We start from the raw sequence: 23628 nt of genomic DNA, 5'->3' as shown, positions 1-23628 counted from the left end.
CGCCTTGAAGGAGAGCACGGGCGGCCCTCCGCGTTGAAGCAGAGCCCGGGCGGCCCTCCGCCTGGAAGCTGGGGGGGGGGGCTCTCTCCCGTGCGGCAGAGCCCAGGGGGGGGCTCTCCCGTGCGGCAGAGCCCAGGGGGGGCTCTCTCCCGTGCGGCAGAGCCCAGGGGGGGGCTCTCTCCGTGCGGCAGAGCCCAGGGGGGGGGCTCTCCCGTGCGGCAGAGCCCAGGGGGGGCTCTCTCCCATGCGGCAGAGCCCAGGGGGGGCTCAGGGGGGGGGCTCTCTCCCGTGCGGCAGAGCCCAGGGGGGGGCTCTCTCCCGTGTGGCAGAGCCCAGGGGGTCTCTCTCCCGTGCGGCAGAGCCCAGGGGGGGGCTCTCTCCCGTGCGGCAGAGCCCAGGGGGGGGCTCTCTCCCGTGCGGCAGAGCCCAGGGGGGGCTCTCTCCCGTGCGGCAGAGCCCAGGGGGGGCTCTCTCCCGTGCGGCAGAGCCCAGGGGGGGGCTCTCTCCCGTGCAGCAGAGCCCAGAAGGGTGGCGGGGGGGCTCTCTCCCGTGCGGCAGAGCCCAGGGAGGGGCTCTCTCCCGTGCGGCAGAGCCCAGGGGGGGCTCTCTCCCGTGCGGCAGAGCCCAGGGGGGGGCTCTCTCCCGTGCGGCAGAGCCCAGGGGGGGGCTCTCTCCCGTGCGGCAGAGCCCAGGGGGGGGCTCTCTCCCGTGCGGCAGAGCCCAGGGGGGGGGCTCTCTCCCGTGCAGCAGAGCCCAGGGGGGTGGCGGGGGGGGGGCTCTCTCCCGTGCGGCAGAGCCCAGGGAGGGGCTCTCTCCCGTGCGGCAGAGCCCAGGGGGGCTCTCTCCCGTGCGGCAGAGCCCAGGGGGGGCTCTCTCCCGTGCGGCAGAGACCCGGGGGGGGCTCTCCCCCGTGCGGCAGAGACCTGGGGGGGGCTCTCTCCCGTGCGGCAGAGCCCAGGGGGGGGCTCTCCCCCGTGCCGCAAAGCCCAGGGGGGCTCTCTCCCGTGCGGTAGAGCCCAGGGGGGGGCTCTCTCCCATGCGGCAGAGCCCAGGGGGGGCTCTCTCCCGTGCGGCAGAGCCCAGGGGGGGGCTCTCTCCCGTGCGGCAGAGCCCAGGGGGGGGCTCTCTCCCGTGCGGCAGAGCCCAGGGGGGGGCTCTCTCCCGTGCGGCAGAGCCCAGGGGGGGGCTCTCTCCCGTGCGGCAGAGCCCAGGGGGGGGGGCTCTCTCCCGTGCGGCAGAGCCCAGGGGGGGGCTCTCTCCCGTGCGGCAGAGCCCAGGGGGGGGCTCTCTCCCGTGCGGCAGAGCCCAGGGGGGGCTCTCTCCCGTGCAGCAGAGCCCAGGGGGGTGGCGGGGGGGGCTCTCTCCCGTGCGGCAGAGCCCAGGGAGGGGCTCTCTCCCGTGCGGCAGAGCCCAGGGGGGCTCTCTCCCGTGCGGCAGAGCCCAGGGGGGCTCTCTCCCGTGCGGCAGAGCCCAGGGGGGCTCTCTCCCGTGCGGCAGAGACCCGGGGGGGGGCTCTCTCCCGTGCGGCAGAGACCCGGGGGGGGCTCTCCCCCGTGCGGCAGAGACCTGGGGGGGGCTCTCTCCCGTGCGGCAGAGCCCAGGGGGGGGCTCTCCCCTGTGCCGCAAAGCCCAGGGGGGGCTCTCTCCCGTGCGGCAGAGCCCAGGGGGGGGCTCTCTCCCATGCGGCAGAGCCCAGGGGGGGCTCTCTCCCATGCGGCAGAGCCCAGGGGGGGGCTCTCTCCCGTGCGGCAGAGCCCAGGGGGGGGCTCTCTCCCGTGCAGCAGAGCCCAGGGGGGGGCTCTCTCCCGTGCAGCAGAGCCCAGGGGGGGGCTCTCTCCCGTGCGGCAGAGCCCAGGGGGGGCTCTCTCCCGTGCGGCAGAGCCCAGGGGGGGCTCTCTCCCGTGCGGCAGAGCCCAGGGGGGGGCTCTCTCCCGTGCGGCAGAGTCCAGGGGGGGGCTCTCTCCCGTGCGGCAGGGCCCAGGGGGGGGCTCTCTCCCGTGCGGCAGGGCCCAGGGGGGGGCTCTATCCCGTGCGGCAGGGCCCAGGGGGGGCTCTCTCCCGTGCGGCAGAGACCCGGGGGGGGGCTCTCTCCCATGCAGCAGAGACCCGGGGGGGGCTCTCTCCCGTGTGGCAGAGACTGGGGGGGGGCTCTCTCCCGTGCGGCAGAGACCCGGGGGCTCTCTCCCGTGCGCCAGAGACCTGGGGCTCTCTCCCGTGCGCCAGAGACCCGGCGGCTCTCTCCCTTGCGCCAGAGACCCGGCGGCTCTCAGCCCGTGCGGCAGAGACCCGGCGGCTCTCAGCCCGTGCGGCAGAGACCCGGCAGCTCTCAGCCCGTGCGGCAGAGACCCGGCAGCTCTCAGCCCGTGCGGCAGAGACCCCGCGGAAGAGACCCGGGGGGGGCTCTCTCCCGTGCGGCAGAGACCCGGGGGGGCTCTCTCCCGTGCGGCAGAGACTCGGGGGGGGTTCTCTCCCGTGCGGCAGAGACCCGGGGGGGGGCTCTCTCCCGTGCGGCAGAGACCGGGGGGGGGGCTCTCTCCCGTGCGGCAGAGACCCAGGGGCTCTCTCCCGTGCGCCAGAGACCCGGCGGCTCTCTCCCATGCGCCAGAGACCCGGCGGCTCTCTCCCGTGCGCCAGAGACCCGGCGGCTCTCTCCCGTGCGCCAGAGACCCGGCGGCTCTCTCCCGTGCGGCAGAGACCCGGGGGGCTCTCTCCCATGCAGCAGAGACCCGGGGGGGGCTCTCTCCCGTGCGGCAGAGACCGGGGGGGGGCTCTCTCCCGTGCGGCAGAGACCGGGGGGGGGCTCTCCCCCGTGCGGCAGAGACCGAGGGGGGGCTCTCCCCCGTGCGGCAGAGACCCGGGGGGGCTCTCTCCCGTGCGGCAGAGACCCGGGGGGCTCTCTCCTGTGCGGCAGAGACCCGGGGGGCTCTCTCCTGTGCGGCAGAGACCCGGGGGGGCTCTCTCCTGTGCGGCAGAGACCCGGGGGGGGCTCTGTCTCCCTTGCGCCAGAGACCCGGGGGCTCACTCCCGTGCGCCAGAGACCTGGGGCTCTCTCCCGTGCGCCAGAGACCCGGCGGCTCTCTCCCGTGTGCCAGAGACCTGGCGGCTCTCAGCCCGTGCGTCAGAGACCCGGCGGCTCTCTCCCGTGCGGCAGAGACCCGGGGGGGGCTCTCTCCCATGTGGCAGAGACCGGGGGGGGGCTCTCTCCCGTGCGGAAGAGACCCGGGGGGGGGGGCTCTCTCCCGTGCGGAAGAGACCCGGGGGGGGGCTCTCTCCCGTGCGGAAGAGACCCGGGGGGGGGCTCTCTCCCGTGCGGCAGAGACCCGGGGGGGGCTCTCTCCCGTGCGGCAGAGACCCGGGGGGGCTCTCTCCCGTGCGGCAGAGACCCGGGGGGGGCTCTGTCTCCCTTGGGCCAGAGACCCGGGGGCTCTCTCCCGTGCGCCAGAGACCCGGGGGCTCTCTCCCGTGAACCACAGACCCAGCGGCTCTCTGCCGTGAACCACAGACTCGGCGGCTCTCTGCCGTGAACCACAGACCCGGCGGCTCTCTGCCGTGAACCACAGACTCGGCGGCTCTCTGCCGTGAACCACAGACCCGGCGGCTCTCTGCCGTGAACCACAGACCCGGCGGCTCTCTGCCGTGAACCACAGACCCGGCGGCTCTCTGCCGTGAACCACAGACCCGGCGGCTCTCTGCCGTGAACCACAGACCCGGCGGCTCTCTGCCGTGAACCACTGACCCGGCGGAACCACTGACCCGGCGGCTCTCTGCCGTGAACCACAGACCCGGCGGCTCTCTGCCATGAACCACAGACCCGGCGGCTCTCTGCCGTGAACCACAGACCCAGCGGCTATCTGCCGTGAACAAGAGACCCGGCGGCTCTCTGCCGTGAACCAGAGACCCGGCGGCTCTCTGCCGTGAACCAGAGACCCGGCGGCTCTCTGCCGTGAACCAGAGACCCGGCGGCTCTCTGCCGTGAACCAGAGACCCGGCGGCTCTCTGCCGTGAACCAGAGACCCGGCGGCTCTCTCCCGTGTGCCAGAGACCCGGCGGCTCTCTGCCGTGAACCAGAGACCCGGCGGCTCTCTCCCGTGTGCCAGAGACCCGGCTGCTCTCTGCCGTGAACAAGAGACCCAGCGGCTCTCTGCCGTGAACCAGAGACCCGGCGGCTCTCTGCCGTGAACCAGAGACCCGGCGGCTCTCTGCCGTGAACCAGAGACCCGGCGGCTCTCTCCCGTGTGCCAGAGACCCGGCGGCTCTCTCCCGTGCGGCAGAGACCCGGGGGGGGGGCTCTCTCCCATGGGGCAGAGACCGGGGGGGGTCTCTCTCCCGTGCGGAAGAGACCCGGGGGGGGGCTCTCTCCCGTGCGGCAGAGACCCGGGGGGGGGGCTCTCTCCCGTGCGGCAGAGACCCGGGGGGGGGGGGCTCTCTCCCGTGCGGCAGAGACCCGGGGGGGGGGCTCTCTCCCGTGCGGCACAGACCCGGGGGGGGGGCTCTCTCCCATGTGGCAGAGACCGGGGGGGGGGCTCTCTCCCATGTGGCAGAGACCGGGGGGGGGGCTCTCTCCCGTGCGGAAGAGACCCGGGGGGGGGCTCTCTCCCGTGCGGCAGAGACCCGGGGGGGGGCTCTCTCCCGTGCGGCAGAGACCCGGGGGGGGGCTCTCTCCCGTGCGGCAGAGACCCGGGGGGGGCTCTCTCCCGTGCGGCAGAGACCCGGGGCCCGGGGGGGGGGCTCTGTCTCCCTTGGGCCAGAGACCCGGGGCTCTCTCCCGTGCGCCAGAGACCCGGGGGGGGGCTCTGTCTCCCTTGGGCCAGAGACCCGGGGGCTCTCTCCCGTGCGCCAGAGATCCGGGGGCTCTCTCCCGTGCGCCAGAGACCCGGCGGCTCTCTCCCGTGCGCCAGAGACCCGGCGGCTCTCTCCCGTGCGCCAGAGACCCGGCGGCTCTCTCCCGTGCGCCAGAGACCCGGCGGCTCTCTCCCGTGCGCCAGAGACCCGGCGGCTCTCTCCCGTGCGCCAGAGACCCGGCGGCTCTCTCCCGTGCGGCACAGACCCGGCGGCTCTCTCCCGTGCGGCACAGACCCGGCGGCTCTCTCTCGTGCGGCAGAGACCCGGCGGCTCTCTCCCGTGCGGCAGAGACCCGGCGGCTCTCTCCCGTGCGGCAGAGACCCGGCGGCTCTCTCCCGTGCGGCAGAGACCCGGCGGCTCTCTCCCGTGCGGCAGAGACCCGGCGGCTCTCTCCCGTGCGGCAGAGACCCGGCGGCTCTCTCCCGTGAACCACAGACCCGGCGGCTCTCTCCCGTTAACCACAGACCCGGCGGCTCTCTCCCGTGAACCACAGACCCGGCGGCTCTCTCCCGTGAACCACAGACCCGGCGGCTCTCTCCCGTGAACCACAGACCCGGCGGCTCTCTCCCGTGAACCACAGACCCGGCGGCTCTCTCCCGTGAACCACAGACCCGGCGGCTCTCTGCCGTGAACCACAGACCCGGCGGCTCTCTGCCGTGAACCACAGACCCGGCGGCTCTCTGCCGTGAACCACTGACCCGGCGGAACCACTGACCCGGCGGCTCTCTGCCGTGAACCACTGACCCGGCAGAACCACTGACCCGGTGGCTCTCTGCCGTGAACCACAGACCCGGCGGCTCTCTGCCGTGAACCACAGACCCAGCGGCTATCTGCCGTGAACCAGAGACCCGGCGGCTCTCTGCCGTGAACAAGAGACCCGGCGGCTCTCTGCCGTGAACCAGAGACCCGGCGGCTCTCTGCCGTGAACCAGAGACCCGGCGGCTCTCTGCCGTGAACCAGAGACCCGGTGGCTCTCTGCCGTGAACCAGAGACCCGGCGGCTCTCTGCCGTGAACCAGAGACCCGGCGGCTCTCTGTCATGAACCAGAGACCCGGCTGCTCTCTGCCGTGAACAAGAGACCCGGCGGCTCTCTGCCGTGAACCAGAGACCCGGCGGCTCTCTGCCGTGAACCAGAGACCCGGCGGCTCTCTGCCGTGAACCAGAGACCCGGCGGGGCTCTGCCGTGAACCAGAGACCCGGCGGGGCTCTCTGCCGTGAACCAGAGACCCGGCGGCTCTCGGCCGTGAACCAGACACCCGGCGGCTCTCTGCCGTGAACCAGACACCCGGCGGCTCTCTGCCATGAACCAGACACCCGGCGGCTCTCTGCCGTGATTCAGACACCCGGCGGCTCTCTGCCGTGAACCAGAGACCCGGCGGCTCTCTGCCGTGAACCAGAGACCCGGCGGCTCTCTGCCGTGAACCAGAGACCCGGCGGCTCTCTGCCGTGAACCAGAGACCCGGCGGCTCTCTGCCTTGAACAAGAGACCATGCAGCTCTCTGCTGTGAACAAGAGACCATGCAGCTCTCTTCTGTGAAGTAGAGACCGGCGGCTCAATAGCATATTTTGAAAACAATTGAATGGAATCAATTCCTGGAAAACATCAGGTTTCATTGGCTCGCCACACCATAAGACTTGAATATTTAACGAGTGCCATTTTGTAACCGATCCCTTCGGAGTCGCCACCCTGAAGTGGCCATGGGGCTTGCGTGTCTCGGCGACCTGTCAGCTATGCCAGTGGGGGCTTCATCTCCTGGAGGGTCTCCCAAGCCGGACAGACACGGTGCCGAGGCCAGACTCTGTGCGCTCCACTGGTCCTTCAGCTTGGAGATTGGGCACAGGGCTAAGAACCTTCTCCCATAAAAAAAAGCATTTCTTACGGATATAGTAGCAAGACCCACTAGGTCCTGTAGGCATGAGAGACTTCCTGGGTCTCTGCAGGGGACAAGCATGAGTGACAGCCATTAATGCCAAGGAAACTACTGAGAGACAGACGTGAGGAGTGCCAAGGGCCAACCAGAGTCAGCTCTGGAATGTACAGACAAAGCCTGGCAAGGGAAGGCTGGCACAGGAAGACTGGCACTGGAAGACTGGCGCAGGAAGGATAGCATTGGAAGGCTGGCACAGGACGGATGGCATAAGGAACAAACAAGAGGCCAGAGGGCCCCGGGAGGTGAAGGCCCTGAACTACACTTAAAAGATGACGTCAGCTCAGTGACACCTGTGGTATGTAAAATAGAGATGTGTCGATGTTGTTCTATTAATCATGGAACTTCAAGAATGTCAAATATTTCGATGTCCTCAGGGTAAAGGTGATAATATGAAATCACTCTCTGGGAAGACTCAGTGGTCATATTAAGGTCAAAGGGTGTGTGACGTCTTTTTTGCTATCCGCGCCATGTTGGTGGGTCAGTGTCCCTGGTGAGAGGGTGACCCGGGCTCGAGTGCCAACCTGGGCTCAGCATCCGTGACCCGCCCAATGTCCCGGGGCAGAAAATGAGTGTAACATGGTCTGACTGTTATGGAGAGCTCCTGTGTCCTGTGTGAGGCTTCTGATGCAAGATGCCCCCCCCCTCATCAGCCCCCCTCCTGCTCCCCCTCTTCCGCGCCCCGCCTCAAACCCCGCCCCCTCCCCCCACTCTGCGCTCCCATGAGGCAGCAATGAATGGCGACAGTGAACCTTTTATGCATGAAAGAGATGACATCTAGGGCTGAATTCACGGTGTGAAACAGGACCATCTGGGACCCTCCCGGCTTCCCCAGATTCTGTGATCTTAGCCACCTATGGGGAGAGGAAGTGGTCTCGGCAGGGACGTTCAACATCCAGTGATCCTGGACAAAACACTTAATCTTCCCGTGCCTAACAAAACAAATGTGTCCATCTGTGACCCAACTGGTGCTCATGTAAAGCTCGTGACTCCTTCGGGCCAAGTTAGCGCTGTATAAAACTGCTAAATAAATACAAAGGTACTTCAGGGAGACTCCTATCTCTCCATTTTCACCTCTGAGAACATCTCCTAGCGCAGTGTGTTGGTACGCAGGTACAAAGAAAGAGTTCGATATAACAGTCTCTAATGTAGCTCCTTCTGTAATAAAAAACGAGGCCACGTACAATGCAGACCCGCCTCTTAATTCACTATTACCATCATCATCAGGACAGGGGCAGGAGGGCGTTCTCAGTTCATCTTTAAAAACTCTCACTTTTAATAACAAGCATTGGCATAGCCAATGGGTCTCGCCTTGGTGACCTTATAAGTGTTTAGTTATCCAGCACAATATTCTTGGTGCAACAACATAAAGTGTTGCATGGCTAAACACTTCTAAGGTCCCAAAGGCGAGACCTATTGGTTATGCCAATGCTTGTTTCTTTTCATTTTCGTGGCATATGCTTACAGTAAAAATAAACTACGCAACTGCAGCACCAGCAAGCTTGCCAAGGCCATTCCTATTCGATTTGCCGGTGCTTGTTCTACTCCGTGTGGGTTAGGCGATTGTAAAGTGCTCAATTGATTAATTAGGCCTTTTCGCCCCCACATAAAAAAAATACATTAGTCGAACATAACAGTAATTTTCATGAAACGTTTTGGAAGCACTACTGTCGCTGTCACCTTGTTAATTGTTTTGCTTTGTGATCCCTCAGAACACTCTGGTTTCAAATGTTGTACTATGATGAATATTTTCAGTTTTAGAAAATTCCATTAATCTTCGAGGCAGATGTTGGCAGTGCTGGCCAGAAGTAGCATCCGCGAGTTCACACAAGATGTTTCTTCAAAGCATTTAGTAACCCTGCGCCTTACGTTCCACTTTTAACTTTCTCAGTGACTTTATGCTTCCACATATCAGTGCCCCTGAAGTGATTCTTGGCGCTAACGTGTGCGACCTCCGCGAGATAAGTATTTTGACAGTTCCTTGACCCGAACCCTTAGAAAGGTCGGTGCTCTTGAGAAACAATAACGTTTTTGAACCAAACTCATCGAAAGAACAAGCTTATACACATACACCAAGCACTGCATGAAGACGAAACACTGGCTGACCCTGAGCTCGCCTGGCTGCACACGCTGGCAGGAAATGTGGCGGAAATGTTGGCATGTGTCATGGCGTTGCTGATATTATTCTAGCCTCCCTTGACCCTGGCCTTAAAAGAAGAGCTTCTTGCCTGGCAATCTCTGGCATTGTCCCAGCACTTGGCATTTTGTGATCCCCAGGGCATCGCCTTGCTGACGCTTTAAAATCGAAACGCCGCTCTCTTTTCTTGGCTGTTGGACACAGTGACCATCATCAGTTTTGACCTAAAATACTTTTGCTTCCTTGCCCTGCTGCAAACAATACCCACAGTTTCCCATACTGCCCAAACCATTTGCAAGCCCTATTTTTTATACTTTGAAAATGTTTACATTTTATTGCAAGGTTAATGGAGATGAGGCAGCACCTGTGTTTTTATTAGTCATCTCTGGAAAAACTGTTTGAGCGCAGCGCGAGCATTTACAATTAACCACTGGAAAAGTAACGGTCTTAATAACTATGTGAACAAGCGCACGCCTCGCGCAGCGGGAGGGGGATTCCCTTGCAGGAGCGTGCAGCACGGCGCGATGATTGCGACCATATGGTGCCACCATATGGTACCGTGCGCTCCCGCAAGGGAATTGCCAGACGTTCACGGGTTGCAATTGCAAGCAATGCAATGTGTGCATGTTTTTGCCCCCAAAGCTTTGCCGATGGCTAAAGGTCTCTCTCTTAAGGAGCGCATGCACTCTGCGTAGGCGAGACCTAAACACAGAATGAAATATTCTGACGTCCTTCCACGTGTTAAGGAAGCACACTTTATTGAATTCTGGACGCGCCCTTCTATCACATTCTAGCATGATTTCCGTGCTGCAAATATCTCCAGGGCTCAGCCCGAGCCCCCACTGCTGCCCCCAGCAGCAACTGCTCAACGGGGCGGGGACGGACAAGTGCCGCCGCGGGAGGATGGACTCCGGGTGAAGTCCACATGAGGGCAGACATGCGCTCCGGTGACTACAGCTGCGGCCTCGTGCGTGGTGGGGGGGGGGGGTGAACTTTGAGACCCAAAGAGCTGTGGCTGTGCCAGCCAGAGACTCAATTACATGAGGCCAGCACCCAACTAGGCCCTGGCATCAGAGCTGTGCCCATGAGAGCAGCACAGACCCCAGGCCCTGGCATCAGAGCCCTGCCCATGAGGCCAGCACAGACCCCAGGCCCTGGCATCAGAGCCCTGCCCATGAGGCCAGCACAGACCCCAGGCCCTGGCTTCAGAGCCGTGCCAAGGAGAGCAGCACAGACCCCAGGCCCTGGATTCAGAGCTGTGCCAAGGAGAGCAGCACAGACCCCAGGCCCTGGATTCAGAGCCGTGCCAAGGAGAGCAGCACAGACCCCAGGCCCTGGCATCAGAGCTGTGTCCATGAGGGCAGCACAGACCCCAGGCCCTGGCATCAGAGCCGTGCCAAGGAGAGCAGCACAGACCCCAGGCCCTGGATTCAGAGCCGTGCCAAGGAGAGCAGCACAGACCTCAGGCCCTGGCTTCAGAGCCCTGCCCATGAGGCCAGCACAGACCCCTGGTCCTGGTTTCAGAGCCGTGCCTGTGAGAGCAGCACAGACCCCAGGCCCTGGCATCAGAGCCCTGCCCATGAGGCCAGCACAGACCCCAGGCCCTGGCTTCAGAGCCGTGCCAAGGAGAGCAGCACAGACCCCAGGCCCTGGATTCAGAGCTGTGCCAAGGAGAGCAGCACAGACCCCAGGCCCTGGATTCAGAGCCGTGCCAAGGAGAGCAGCACAGACCCCAGGCCCTGGCATCAGAGCTGTGTCCATGAGGGCAGCACAGACCCCAGGCCCTGGCATCAGAGCCGTGCCAAGGAGAGCAGCACAGACCCCAGGCCCTGGATTCAGAGCCGTGCCAAGGAGAGCAGCACAGACCCCAGGCCCTGGCTTCAGAGCCCTGCCCATGAGGCCAGCACAGACCCCTGGTCCTGGTTTCAGAGCCGTGCCTGTGAGAGCAGCACAGACCCCAGGCCCTGGCATCAGAGCTGTGTCCATGAGGGCAGCACAGACCCCAGGCCCTGGCATCAGAGCCGTGCCAAGGAGAGCAGCACAGACCCCAGGCCCTGGCATCAGAGCTGTGCCAAGGAGAGCAGCACAGACCCCAGGCCCTGGCATCAGAGCTGTGTCCATAAGGGCAGCACAGACCCCAGGCCCTGGCATCAGAGCTGTGTCCATGAGGTCAGCACAGACCCCAGGCCCTGGCATCAGCTGTGCCAAAGAGAACAGCACAGACCCCAGTCCTGGCATCAGCCCGGCCCATGAGGGCCCAAGAGAGCAGCACAGACTCCAGACACTGGCATCAGAGCCGTGCCAAGTAGAGCAGCACAGACCCCAAGTCCTCGCATCAGAGCTGTGTCCATGAGGGCAGCACAGACCACAGACCCTGGCATCAGAGCCCTGCCCATGAGGGGAGAACCAACCCAGGCCTGGCATCAAAGCTGTGCCCATGAGGGCAGCACAGACCGGCGCCGGGGAAGAGACCGGCGCCGGGGAAGAGACCGGCGCCGGGGAAGAGACCGGCGCAGCGGAAGAGACCGGCGCAGCGGAAGAGACCGGCGCAGCGGAAGAGACCGGCGCAGCGGAAGAGACCGGCGCGGGGGAAGAGACCGGCGCGGGGGAAGAGACCGGCGCGGGGGAAGAGACCGGCGCGGGGGAAGAGACCGGCGCAGCGGAAGAGACCGGCGCAGCGGAAGAGACCGGCGCAGCGGAAGAGACCGGCGCAGCGGAAGATACCGGCGCAGCGGAAGAGACCGGCGCAGCGGAAGAGACCGGCGCAGCGGAAGAGACCGGCGCAGGGGAAGAGAAGAGACCGGCGCCGGGGAAGAGAAGAGACCGGCGCCGGGGAAGAGAAGAGACCGGCGCCGGGGAAGAGACCCGCGCCGGGGAAGAGACCGGCGCCGGGGAAGAGACCGGCGCTGGGGAAGAGACCGGCGCTGGGGAAGAGACCGGCGCCGGGGAAGAGACCGGCACCGGGAACTTCCTGGCTAATGCTGGTTGTATTTCATCCAGGCAGGCCTCTAGGTTGTAGTTATCCTTTATTTTTAGGAAGTCAAAAGCGAGTGTGCCGGTGGCCGTGCTCTCATGTAATTGGGCAAGTTTATCCTCCCTGTAGCTCCCGACTAGTTGATTATGAGCTAGTGCAGGGCAGGCTACCTATGGGTTGCTCCATAGGTTCTCACTACCTATGCTACGAAAGCATTCCGTAATGTATGCAAACCATGCCACTTTTCCTACACCCGGAAGTCCCAGTACCTCTTTTAACTCTGTCCTGAATTCAGCCAGTTCTGGGGTCCCCCACAACCATTGCCAAGATATCAAGGGTCTACAGCCAATTGACTACGCAATCGGTCTTACCCCTATGTCCAGGCGCAGTGGGAGGAGTGCGGAGCTCAATGGGAGGCCGAAAAGCTGCCTGATAAAGTTATTCTCTGCTTTGATGATATTTTCGGGTAACAGTGGCCCCACAGTTCAGCCCCGTACAAAGGAGCACCCCTTAATTGGGTTTTGTAGACCTCCATGACCAGTCCTACAGGCTTATGAAATGGAATCCTATATAACTTGGCCAGCCCTTCTCCTGTCTGCACAAGATTGAGGCTCGATTTATACATTTGAGACCCCCAGTCCATTTTATCAGTTATGGTAAGACCTAAATAATGAAAACCGGTCCCTCTCCAGTTGAATGCCGTTCATATGCGGATAGGGACGGGACGAACTAACCGGAGTGAAGACCATGTAATTTGTCTTCTGTATATGGATCTCCAGCCCCCGGCTTCTACGAACAATTCCAAAGCCTTCAAGGATCCGCTGGATATCCATTGGAGACTTGGAAAGCAGAAGAGGGTCATCGGCAAACATCATTGCCGGCACTTTTCGGTGCGCTAGCTTCGGGCGTCTATGCCTTTGATCCCATTGAATACATCAACCAATGCGCTGATGTAGAAACAGAACAGGGTAGGGGCGAGCACACAGCCTCGTCTGACACCTTCGTTGACTGGGATTGGCGCAGTGAGTTCCCTACGCTTCCCATATCTAATTTGGGGTTATTACTCTCCATGTAACCTCTTTAACATATTCAGAAGATAGTGGGGAATCCCAAGATCACTTCGGACCACCCAAAGCACATCCCTTGGTGGGAAACAGCCCTCACAATTAAGCAGTCACCCTGCATGCAATTACAACTCAGTTGTTACAATGACCGCATTGTAACAACGCTTACCATTACCCCGCAAGTCGAAACGACGACTTGCGGAGGGGGGAGAAGGTGTTGGATTTAAAATCCAGCACCGTCCTTACTGTCCGCACAGACTGGAGTCGGAATAGTAAATTATACTATTTCAACATCCAGCACACCCTCCGCAAGTCGTTGTTCCGACTTGCGGGGTAATGGTATGCGTTGTTACAACGTTGTAATAATCGCTTTGTAATTGCATGCAGAGTGAAGGCATGCGTGAAAAGGAGGTATATTCTCCTTTGACACCAAGGGATTCCTGAGGCGGAAGCCGGGACCCGCTTAGTTGTTGCTTTAAAATTGAAAACTTGCTTTTAAAAATTGTAAACCCTGCACAGAATTGATTTTTTTTCTATTATTGCACTGTTTGCTGCTCACCTGCGCACGCTCCACCCGATCCTCCTTTACAGCCGATTTGGTGACTCTTTGGAGACGGGGAAGGACCGGCCAACCACGGCGCCGCCATCTTGGGGGGTGCAGGGTCGGCGGGCTAGCTGCCGGGACACCACCTGACCTAACTACTCCTCTATAAAATGAGTACACCTGCCCGAACGCGAAGCGGACACGCGCAGCGGGCGTGCGGGCGCCGTGTTGAAGGTGCGCCAAAGGCAAGCCCGTCTGCGTCCGTCCACGCCAGAATGCGACGGGAGGAGGGATAGCCTGCCCTGACTACTATGAGAGAGCAAGTTCCTAAGTTCTATACTTATTCAGGAGCAGCCCTGCGTGAAATAGGACTCAGCATACCCAGCGGACCTAGCTTGGGGGTCAGTGCAATCTCCCATTACCGGCCACGCTGGAGGGTCCTGTATCATGCATCTCATGCCGCTTTCAAAGCCTCCAGGAGGAGTTTCCCACAAGCGACTCACTAGCCGAGCCCCCACAAAACCAGCTGAACCGTAGCCATGTTTTATGTAATGTACGCTCACTTGTAAAACACTCTATAGATCTGGGACAGGATCTCTACCCTCCCCGGATTTATGCTTTTTTACAGAGACCTGGCTAAAGGTCACTCTCCTAAGGCTTCAATCAGGACCAAAATATAGGACTAATCCTACATATAAAAACGGGAAAAACAAAAGGCCATGGCACAACCTAACTCTGGACAATTTTAACGAAACCTTTATCCTATTCTCCCCCAATATTGAGCTGAATGACCGAGATCCCTCAGCTATGTTATCTAGCTTTAATTCAGCCTTAACGAAAACATTTGATATAGTGATTCCATTAAAAAATGCCAATCCCTCATTGAGGCGACTTTCGGCTCCCTGGGACTCGGGTGAATTGAAATCCCTTAAATCCACGTGCAAAGCACATGAGAGAAGATGGAGAAAGGAAAAAATCAACCGAGGATAGGAAACTCTATAAAGCATCCCTATCCCACTATCATCAATCAAAGACCGCCCGATGCTCATATCTACATAATCAAATCGAACAATCTAGAAATTCCACTAAAGCTTTATTTGACATTGTCAAAGATTTCTCCTCTCCTTTAGCATGCAAACAAACACCGCCTGAATCCCAAATATTATGTGACTCTATAGCACACTTTTTTTTACAACAAAATTGCCCAAATCTATGCTAACTTTCCTGCCACCATCACCAACCACTCCGGTTGTTCCTGTTCAAACATTAATCTGGATAACTCCCCCATCTCGATTGTAGGGGCTCTCAACCAGTTCAAGCCCATTTCACTTGCTGATACAAATAATCTATTGCGAACAGCGAAATCCGGCTCCCCAATGGACCTATGTCCACCTAGTGTTATGGCTCTCTTGTCTCCGACTTGCGCTCCCATTATCCAAAACATCCTCAATGCCTCCATTTCTAACGGCCTCTTTCCAAGCGCCTGGAAAGAGGCCTCTGTGCGGCCCATCCTAAAAAAGCCATCTGCAGATCCCCAGGAGTTAAGTAATTACAGGCCAATATCCCTGTTACCCCTACAGAAGAAACTGCTGGAATCCACAATAAATACACAACTCAGTCAGTATCTGGAATCCAATGACATACTAGATCCCTCCCAGTCGGGCTTCCGCACCGGCTTCAGCACAGAAGCAGCCATTTTGGCTATTACTGACTCGCTGAGACGCACCCTCGATGCCAGAGGATCTTCGATGCTGATCCTCTTAGATCTCTCCGCAGCTTTTGACACGATATCTCATCAGCGGCTAGCGGAGAGACTGATTGAGTGTGGCATCAAGGGCATAGCCTTACAGTGGCTGAGGAATTTCTTAATGGACAGATGCAAACCACTACACTTGGACCATACGTCTCAAAAAATAAATTCCTGTTGGACAAAGGGGTGCCCCAGGGCTCTTGCCTTAGCCCCACCCTCTTTAATATATACTTGGCCCCCTTGGCCAAGATTGTCCAATCCTTCGGCTTCGAGATAGTCTCGCACGCCGATGACACGCAGCTACTATTTTCTATAGGCAAAAATATCACTGACGAGAAACTACACTTTTCGGGCGGGATGCTAGCAATCGCGAACTGGATGAAGGAGCGGTGTCTGCAGCTCAACCCGGAAAAAACAGAGTTCATGCTCTTAGGTAAGGACGCCCACTTCTGGACTCCTGATTGGTGGCCCCCCCAATTGGGTGAAGCCCCAACGCCGTCCTCCTCAGTGAAAAGCCTAGGAATCCAGCTGGATGTTATGCTTAACATGAAAGACAATGTAAAAAATATCACAGGGTCCTGCTACTATAACCTGCGTCTACTACGTAGAATTATTCCCTATCTACCATTGGAACACCATAGAACTGTAGTACAGGCAATGGTGGTGAGCAGGTTAAATTACGGAAATGCCCTGTTGGCTGAAGTAGGCGTTACCACTCTGGCAAAATTGCAGGTAATCCAGAACACCGCCGCCAGAATGGTTTTAAACTGGGATCCCCATCCCTCCCCCAGCTCAGACAACTGCACTGGCATCTGGTGCAAAAAAGATCGTCGTTTAAGATCTGCTGTCTCTCCTTTAAAGCACTTAAAGGGGAGGGACCATCCTACCTCCAAAATAAACTTTCCAAACAATCACATGAATGCAATTTAAGATCTGATGTTTTAGCTCTCTTGAAGATTCCACGTATTTGGCTAACCCGCACAGGTGGCAGAGCTTTCTCGTACATAGCCCCCAAATACTGGAATTCGCTACCAGTGGCCCTGCGGAAGTCCAGCACTTATATGTCTTTTAGGAAACAATTAAAAACGTTCTTGTTCTAAGCTCGCCTCTTCATAATACAGCACTCTCTCTGTTTCCTCGTTTCTGGATTCCCACTGGTAAAGCGCTGAGATGCCCCTGGGTGAGTCTGCGCTATATAAGAATCCATAACATAACATAACATAACATAAGTGAAAGTGGTTTTATACAGGCTCTGCACAACACTGCACCGTTTCCCATACTGTACCATTCACAGGCACACGCCCATCCAGAGTATGCATATAGCACACACACGCTGCACGGCACTGCACCCTTCTTGTACTGTACCAGTCACAGGTATGCATAGACTCAATCTATACTACTATTATAAAGGAAGAACTTTGAACCTTTGAGGAGGGTAAACTCGGGAACCACAGTGTCGATCCACACACCCGATACATCGTTGTAATCGTGAGGATGTGAAGATGGACATAGGCTATATAAACTTAATAAATATACGTTATTAAAAAAATTTACAGAAAAAAAAATAGTCCCTTGGAAGAAGCGCCGGCCGCGACGTGCGTGCTGATGTGAGGAGCGCGGGGAGGAACGGCGTCCAGGAGCACGAGGAGGACCGGCGGATATGGCGCGGGGAGGAGCAGTGAGGAGCGGCGGACAGGCGATGAGAAGCGGCGGGCGGTGAGGAGCGGCGGACAGGTGGTGAGGAGCGGCGGACAGGGGGGGAGGAGCGGTGAGCGGCGGATGAGGTAGGTTATTTATTTAGGAGCGGTGAGCGGCGGAAAAATGAAGCAAAAATGACAATCGTGAGCAAGAGGAAGCAAACGGAGCATTACAAAAGTGAGCCAAACGGTGCATTACAGGAGGAAAAAGTGACGTGTGCAGGTTACAAAAGCGTACATCGTGAGCAAGAGGAAGCAAATGAAGCATTACAAAAGCGAGCCAAACGGTGCATTACAGGAGGAAACAGTTATGTGTGCATGTTACAAAAGAGTACAAAGTAAACATAAAGGTATAATACTGCATTACAGGAGGAAAAAGTGACGTGTGCAGGTTACAAAAATGTACAAAGTAAACATAGAGGTATAACACTGCAATATATGGAGGAAGGCTCCGGGGGACCCACGGACCACGTCGGAGCGGGCGGGGGCCCTGAAGCCTAATTGCTCCCGGACAAAGTCAGGACGGGCTGCTAGTGTATGAATATAGTGAAGGAACTCTCCAACCCTAGTGCCAACACCAACGGCGTACCACCCTCGCAAGATCTGTATGACTCACTGGCCGCCTTCTTCCATCGCAAGATCGCCGACATTAACGACAGCTTCAATACCCCATCCACCCTGCCCGCTACAGACCCCACCCTGAACATAACCTACACCACTAAGCTGACCTCCTAGACCCACGTAAACGACGACGAGACACTCAAGGTCATGAACTCCATCCACTCAGGATCACCGTCAGACCCCTGCCCACACCACATTTTCAACAAAGCAGACGCAGCCATCGCACCCCAACTATGGAAGGTCATCAACATCTCCTTCGAAACAGCAACATTCCCAGAAAGCTGGAAGCACGCTGAAATCAATGCCCTCCTCAAGAAGCCCAAGGCGGACCCCAAAGACCTCAAGAACTTTCGGCCTATCTCCCTTCTCCCCTCCCCAGCGAAGGTCATTGAGAAAATCGCCAACCAACAACTGACCCGCCACCTCGAGGACAACAACATCCTAGACCCATCCAAGTCCGAATTCAGACAGAACCACAGCACCGAGACAGCCCTCCTCGCCACCACAGATGACATCAAGCGCCAACTGGACAATGGCAAAAACTTCAGCCGTCATCCTCCTGGACCTGTCGGCAGCCTTCGACACGGTCTGTCACCACACACTAAGAACACACCTCCAAAAAGCCAGAATCCAGAAGGTGGTCTTGGACTAGGCCACATTGTTCCTCTCCGGCAGAACCCAGCGAGACCGCCTCCCACCCTTCCGATCCGAAGCCATCTTCAACATCTGCTGCGTACCACAGGCCTCATCCCTCAGGACGACCCTGTTCAAAGCCTACATGGCCTCCCTCGCATGAGTGGCCCCCCCAGCACAACCTGAACATCAGCCGATGACACCCAGCTCATCCTCTCCCTCACGAAGGACCCACAGACCGACAAAACCAACCTCCACGAGGGCATGAAGGCCGTCGCCGACTGGATGAGGAGCAGCCGCCTGAAGCTGAACTCGGACAAGACGGAGGTCCTCATCCTCGGCCCCAACCCCTCGGCGTGGGACGACTCCTGGTGGCCGACCACAATGGGAACAGCACCGACACCCATGGACCACGCACGCAATCTAGGATTCATCCTCGACTCCTCACTCTCCATGTCAAAACAGGTCAACGCCATCTCCTCCTCTTGCTACAACACCCTCCGCATGCTTCGCAGGATCTACAAGTGGATCCCGATTCATACCAGAAGAACGGGGACCCAAGCCCTGGTCAGCAGCAGGCATGACTACGGCAAATCACTCTACACTGGAATAGCGGCCAAGCACCTGCAACAACTGCAACGCATCCAAAACGCCTCCGCCTGACTGATCCTCAACGTCCCCCGCCGGAGCCACATCACCCCCCACCTCAGAGACCTGCACTGTCTCTCCGTCAACAAGAGGATCCCCTTCAATTTCCTCACCCACGCACACAAAGCCCTACACAACACCGGACCAGCCTACCTGAACAACAGACTCAACTTCTACACCCCCGTTCGCTAGCTCTGCTCCACCAGCCTCGCCCTTGCCGCCGTCCCGCGTATACAATGTACATCCTCCAACGGCAGATCATCCTTCTTCCTCGCCGCCAAGACCTGGAACTCGCACCCCCCCCCCCAAGCGCCTTGGCACCCTCACGGGTAAGTACTGCACTTTACAAGTTCACTGATTGATTGATTGATTGATTTAGCATACACACGCTGCACGGCACTGCACCCTTCCCGTGCTGTACCGTTCACAGGTATGCATAGACTCAGTGTATGTATAAAGTATACGCACGCCCACAGCACTGCACCCTTCCCGTGCTGTACTAAGCTGTTCACAGGTATGCAAAGACTCAATGTATGTATATAGTATACGCACGCCCCACAGGACTGCACCCTTCCCGTACTGTACCGTTCCCAGGTATGTATACAACCTGTACACATATAACCCACACGCACTGCACAGCACTCCTCACTAACTTGATGTAGGCCAAGGGTGAGTTAAGCACACTACAGGGGAACTATAAGAGTGATCCTGTGGCCTCACTCCAGTGACACAGGAAACAAGGGCACGTTCACTCGTACTGATCACCACGCGGTACGGTGCCACCACCGCGCTTGTGCTGCTCAACGGCTGGCACGGGTTGTAGCGTCCAACACTACGAGGGTAGGGCAATGGACGCCCCTCCTGGCCGACCACGAGCGCACTCCGCGAGACAGACCCATGTCATGGTGCACACGCATGATGCGTGTTCACCCATGACACCAACAATCCAGACATCAGTACAGATGGGGTACTCAGGGCAGGGATACACCACCCATGCCCATCACCTTGTGAAGGACTTTACCTCCCACCACAAGTAGACCCTGCGTGCACAGCGGCGTGCACGAGCACCGTTGCGACAGTAAAGACTGACCGTCTAACTTAGAGAGCGCTGGGATCAAAGGACTGACCTCTGAACAGGATACAAACAGGAGAAAGAATACGTGATGAGGGCGCTTTTCATATTTAAAATAGTACCCCTGTGCATTCCTCTTCAGTGCTCATGACAAGGTCAACTCGTCATGGGTTTTACCTGCCCTGTGCTTATGACGAGTTGACCTTGTCATGAACAATGGTAAATCTGAGAATGCAGCACCGGAGGGGGAAAACCCCCTAGCAGCCAAGGTGTTGAAGAAGCACTTCCTGGAAGGCGGAAAGATACGCCGAGCAGCCAATAGGATACAGTGTTACTTCTCTGGGTGGAGCCAAAGCCCTCTTTGATTTTCACAAACCTGGCAACAATAGGTCTCTCGAGGGCCCGCTGTCTGGCCAGACCCACTGGGCATGCTCAACAAAGGGGCACGGTTCTGCACCTCCCTGTGCCAGTTCACACCCTGGCGCCTTGAAGTGCCAAGAGGCGACGCAAAGCACTTTATAAAATCAAAACATAAATAGAGTGCAGAACCAGGCCTAGAAATGGCAAAGGCCCGAGACACCCTTGAGATGCCAGGCCTGGTAGGGAGGGAGAAGAGACAGACAGGGGAAGGGGGCACGAAGGGAAGGAGCGTGGGCGGAGAGAAGACAGAGACGGGTTACAAGGAATAGCAGCAGGGCTGGCAGAGAGAGAAGAGGCAGGCAAGAGACAAGCACAGACGGGCAGAGCCAATCAGTGAGGGGGCATGGAGAGAAGAGACAGGGAGGGGAGAGACAGGCAGGAGAGGCAGACAACGGAGGGGAAAAGAGGGGAAGAGAGGCGGAGGGAGACAGGCAGGGGGTAGGGGAGAGACAGGCAAGGGGGTAGGGGAGAGGGGGAGAGGGGTAGGGGAGAGAGGCAGGGGAGAGACAGGCAAGGGGGTAAGGGAGAGACAGGCAGGGGGTAAGGGAGAGACAGGCAGGGGGTAAGGGAGAGACAGGCAAGGGAGAGACAGGCAAGGGGTAAGGGAGAGACAGGCAGGGGGTAAGGGAGAGACAGGCAAGGGGGTAGGGGAGAGACAGGCAAGGGGGTAGGGGAGAGAGGCAGGGGAGAGACAGGCAGGGGGGTAGGGGGGAGAGGCAGGTAGGGGAGAGACAGGCAGGGGGGGAGACAGACAGGGGTAGGGGAGAGACAGGCAGAGGGGAGAGACAGGCAGAGGGGAGAGACAGGCAGAGGGCAAGAGACGGGTGGTGGGGGGGCAAGAGACAGGTGGTGGGGGGGGCAAGAGACGGGTGGTGGAAGGGCAAGAGACGGGTTGTGGAAGGGCAAGAGACAGGTGGGGGGAGGGCAAGAGACAGGTGGGGGGAGGGCAAGAGACAGGTGGGGGAGGGCAAGAGACAGGTGGGGGGAGGGCAAGAGACAGGTGGGGGAGGGCAAGAGACAGGTGGGGGGAGAGACAGGCAGGAGAGGCAGACAAGGGAGGGGAAAAGAGGGGAAGAGAGGCGGAGGGAGACAGGCAGGGGGTAGGGGAGAGACAGGCAGGGGGTAAGGGAGAGACAGGCAAGGGGGTAGGGGAGAGGGGGAGAGGGGTAGGGGAGAGAGGCAGGGGAGAGGGGTAGGGGAGAGAGGCAGGCAGGGGGTAAGGGAGAGACAGGCAGGGGGTAAGGGAGAGACAGGCAGGGGGTAAGGGAGAGACAGGCAAGGGAGAGACAGGCAAGGGGTAAGGGAGAGACAGGCAGGGGGTAAGGGAGAGACAGGCAGGGGGTAAGGGAGAGACAGGCAGGGGGTAAGGGAGAGACAGGCAGGGGGTAAGGGAGAGACAGGCAGGGGGTAAGGGAGAGACAGGCAAGGGGGTAGGGGAGAGAGGCAGGGGAGAGACAGGCAAGGGGGTAGGGGAGAGAGGCAGGGGAGAGGCAGGTAGGGGAGAGACAGACAGGGGTAGGGGAGAGACAGGCAGAGGGGAGAGACAGGCAGAGGGCAAGAGACGGGTGGTGGGGGGGCAAGAGACGGGTGGTGGGGGGGCAAGAGACGGGTGGTGGAAGGGCAAGAGACGGGTTGTGGAAGGGCAAGAGACGGGTTGTGGAAGGGCAAGAGACAGGTGGGGGGAGGGCAAGAGACAGGTGGTGGGGCTAGAGACAGGTGGTGGGGCTAGAGACAGGTGGTGGGGGGGCAAAGGGGCGGGTGGTGGAGGGGCAAAGGGGCGGGTGGTGGAGGGGCAAAGGGGCGGGTGGTGGAGGGGCAAAGGGGCGGGTGGTGGAGGGGCAAAGAGACAGGGGGTGGAGGGGGGAGAGACAGGGGGTGGAGGGGGGAGAGACAGGTGGTGAGGGGGCAAAGGGGCGGGTGGTGGAGGGGCAAAGGGGCGGGTGGTGGAGGGGCAAAGAGACAGGGGGTGGAGGGGGAAGAGACAGGGGGTGGAGGGGGGAGAGACAGTTGCTTCTGAGGGATGGTCTCACACAGTCCCCCCACCCTGCCGCTGGTCCTACCTGCACGGGGGTCACACCTCCCCGGAGGTCCAGCTCCTCTGGGGGCCCCCCTGTGTCCGCTGGGGGCCCATGGCCTGGGTCCTTAGGTGTGCCCACGGGGGGAGTGGGGCCCCATGCCCCGAGGCCTCCTGTGCCCCTCTTCCGTCCGCTCAGCTGGTCTGGGGGCCCGAGGCTGCCCTCCTGGGCTCTGGGCCCGTCTGGACTGGAGGTGCCTCGAGGCCTCTAGCGCCGCCTCCTCCTGGGAGTCAGGTAGGCGCTATGCAGGTGAGCCCAGCTGCTCCTCGGCTCCTGGGGCCCCTGTGTCTCTCCTCGGACCCGAGGTCTCTGTAGCTCCACGGGACTGCAGGGTACCCCTCTCAGGTGTGGCCCCGGGGGTCAGATGGTCCCGGGGCCCCGACCCTCCTTGGCGCGGCCTGGCCTCCTCAGTCCTGGGGGGCTCGGACGGTCTCCGCGCCCCCTGTCCCAGTGGCCCTGGGTCCCCCTCGGTTCCGATGTCTCTGTAGGTCCAGGGGCCCCTCCCGGGTATGCCTGTCCCGTGGCTCCTGGGTCCCGATCCCCCGAGCCGGGCCTGCCCTCCTCAGCCCTGGGGGGTCACACGGTCCCTGGGGGCCTGTCCCGGTGGCCTCTCGGTTCTGATGGCTCTGTGGCCCCTCCCGGTCCCTGGTGTGGCCCTGTTGGTCCGATGCTACGGGGCCCTGATCTCTTCGCCGGGCCGTCCTCCTCGGCTCAGGTATTTCCTGTCTCACGTGTCCCAGGTGAAGCCGCCGACACACCCTCTGCTCCTGGGCAGGGCAGGAAGCTGCGCCCAGAGACACTGCACGGGGGGGGGTTCTGACTGGGACAGGGCCAGACGGGGGCAGAGGCAGACAGGGAGGGACAGACACACAGACGCCGAACCAAGGACGGAGGCAGAGTCCATGTCTGCCCTCTCCGGCCCCTGTCTGTACACCCAGGACCACAAGAACCAGCATGCAGTGCGGCACCGGACCTGAGAGAGGGTCTGTACAGCAGGAAGGGGGGGGGGGCTCACTTTGCAACTCGGAAAAGGCGATTGAAATCCCGGCTCTGGCCCTCGATGGAAGACGTGTGATCGTCAGCAGTTCACTAATGTATGTGCTAGAAATTGGAAATGTTTATAATGTAACTTAAAGTGTGTAGAGTTCCACCGCCCCTTCTCCCCTCTCACTCCAAATACCCAATGCCCGATGGCCTCAACTTTGAAGTCACTGCACGGGGTG

The 23628-nt window shown here is 59.9% G+C and overlaps 1 protein-coding gene across 1 annotated transcript in view; it reads right to left on the bottom strand.

Moving 5' to 3' along the window:
• LOC147700475 (uncharacterized) overlaps positions 1 to 23165 on the bottom strand; it is a 466495-nt gene extending 443330 nt beyond the window's left edge. The window contains exon 1 of the mRNA XM_086929643.1: positions 22391 to 23165. The gene's annotated coding sequence lies outside the window, so the exon portion shown is untranslated. The remainder of the gene's footprint in view (positions 1 to 22390) is intronic.
• Between the last annotated feature and the right edge of the window lie 463 nt (positions 23166 to 23628).

Source organism: Lissotriton vulgaris, chromosome 7 (genome assembly GCF_964263255.1).
Source record: "Lissotriton vulgaris chromosome 7, aLisVul1.2, whole genome shotgun sequence".
NCBI classification, from domain to species: domain Eukaryota; kingdom Metazoa; phylum Chordata; class Amphibia; order Caudata; family Salamandridae; genus Lissotriton; species Lissotriton vulgaris.
This window is presented reverse-complemented; position numbering and strand designations above follow the sequence as displayed.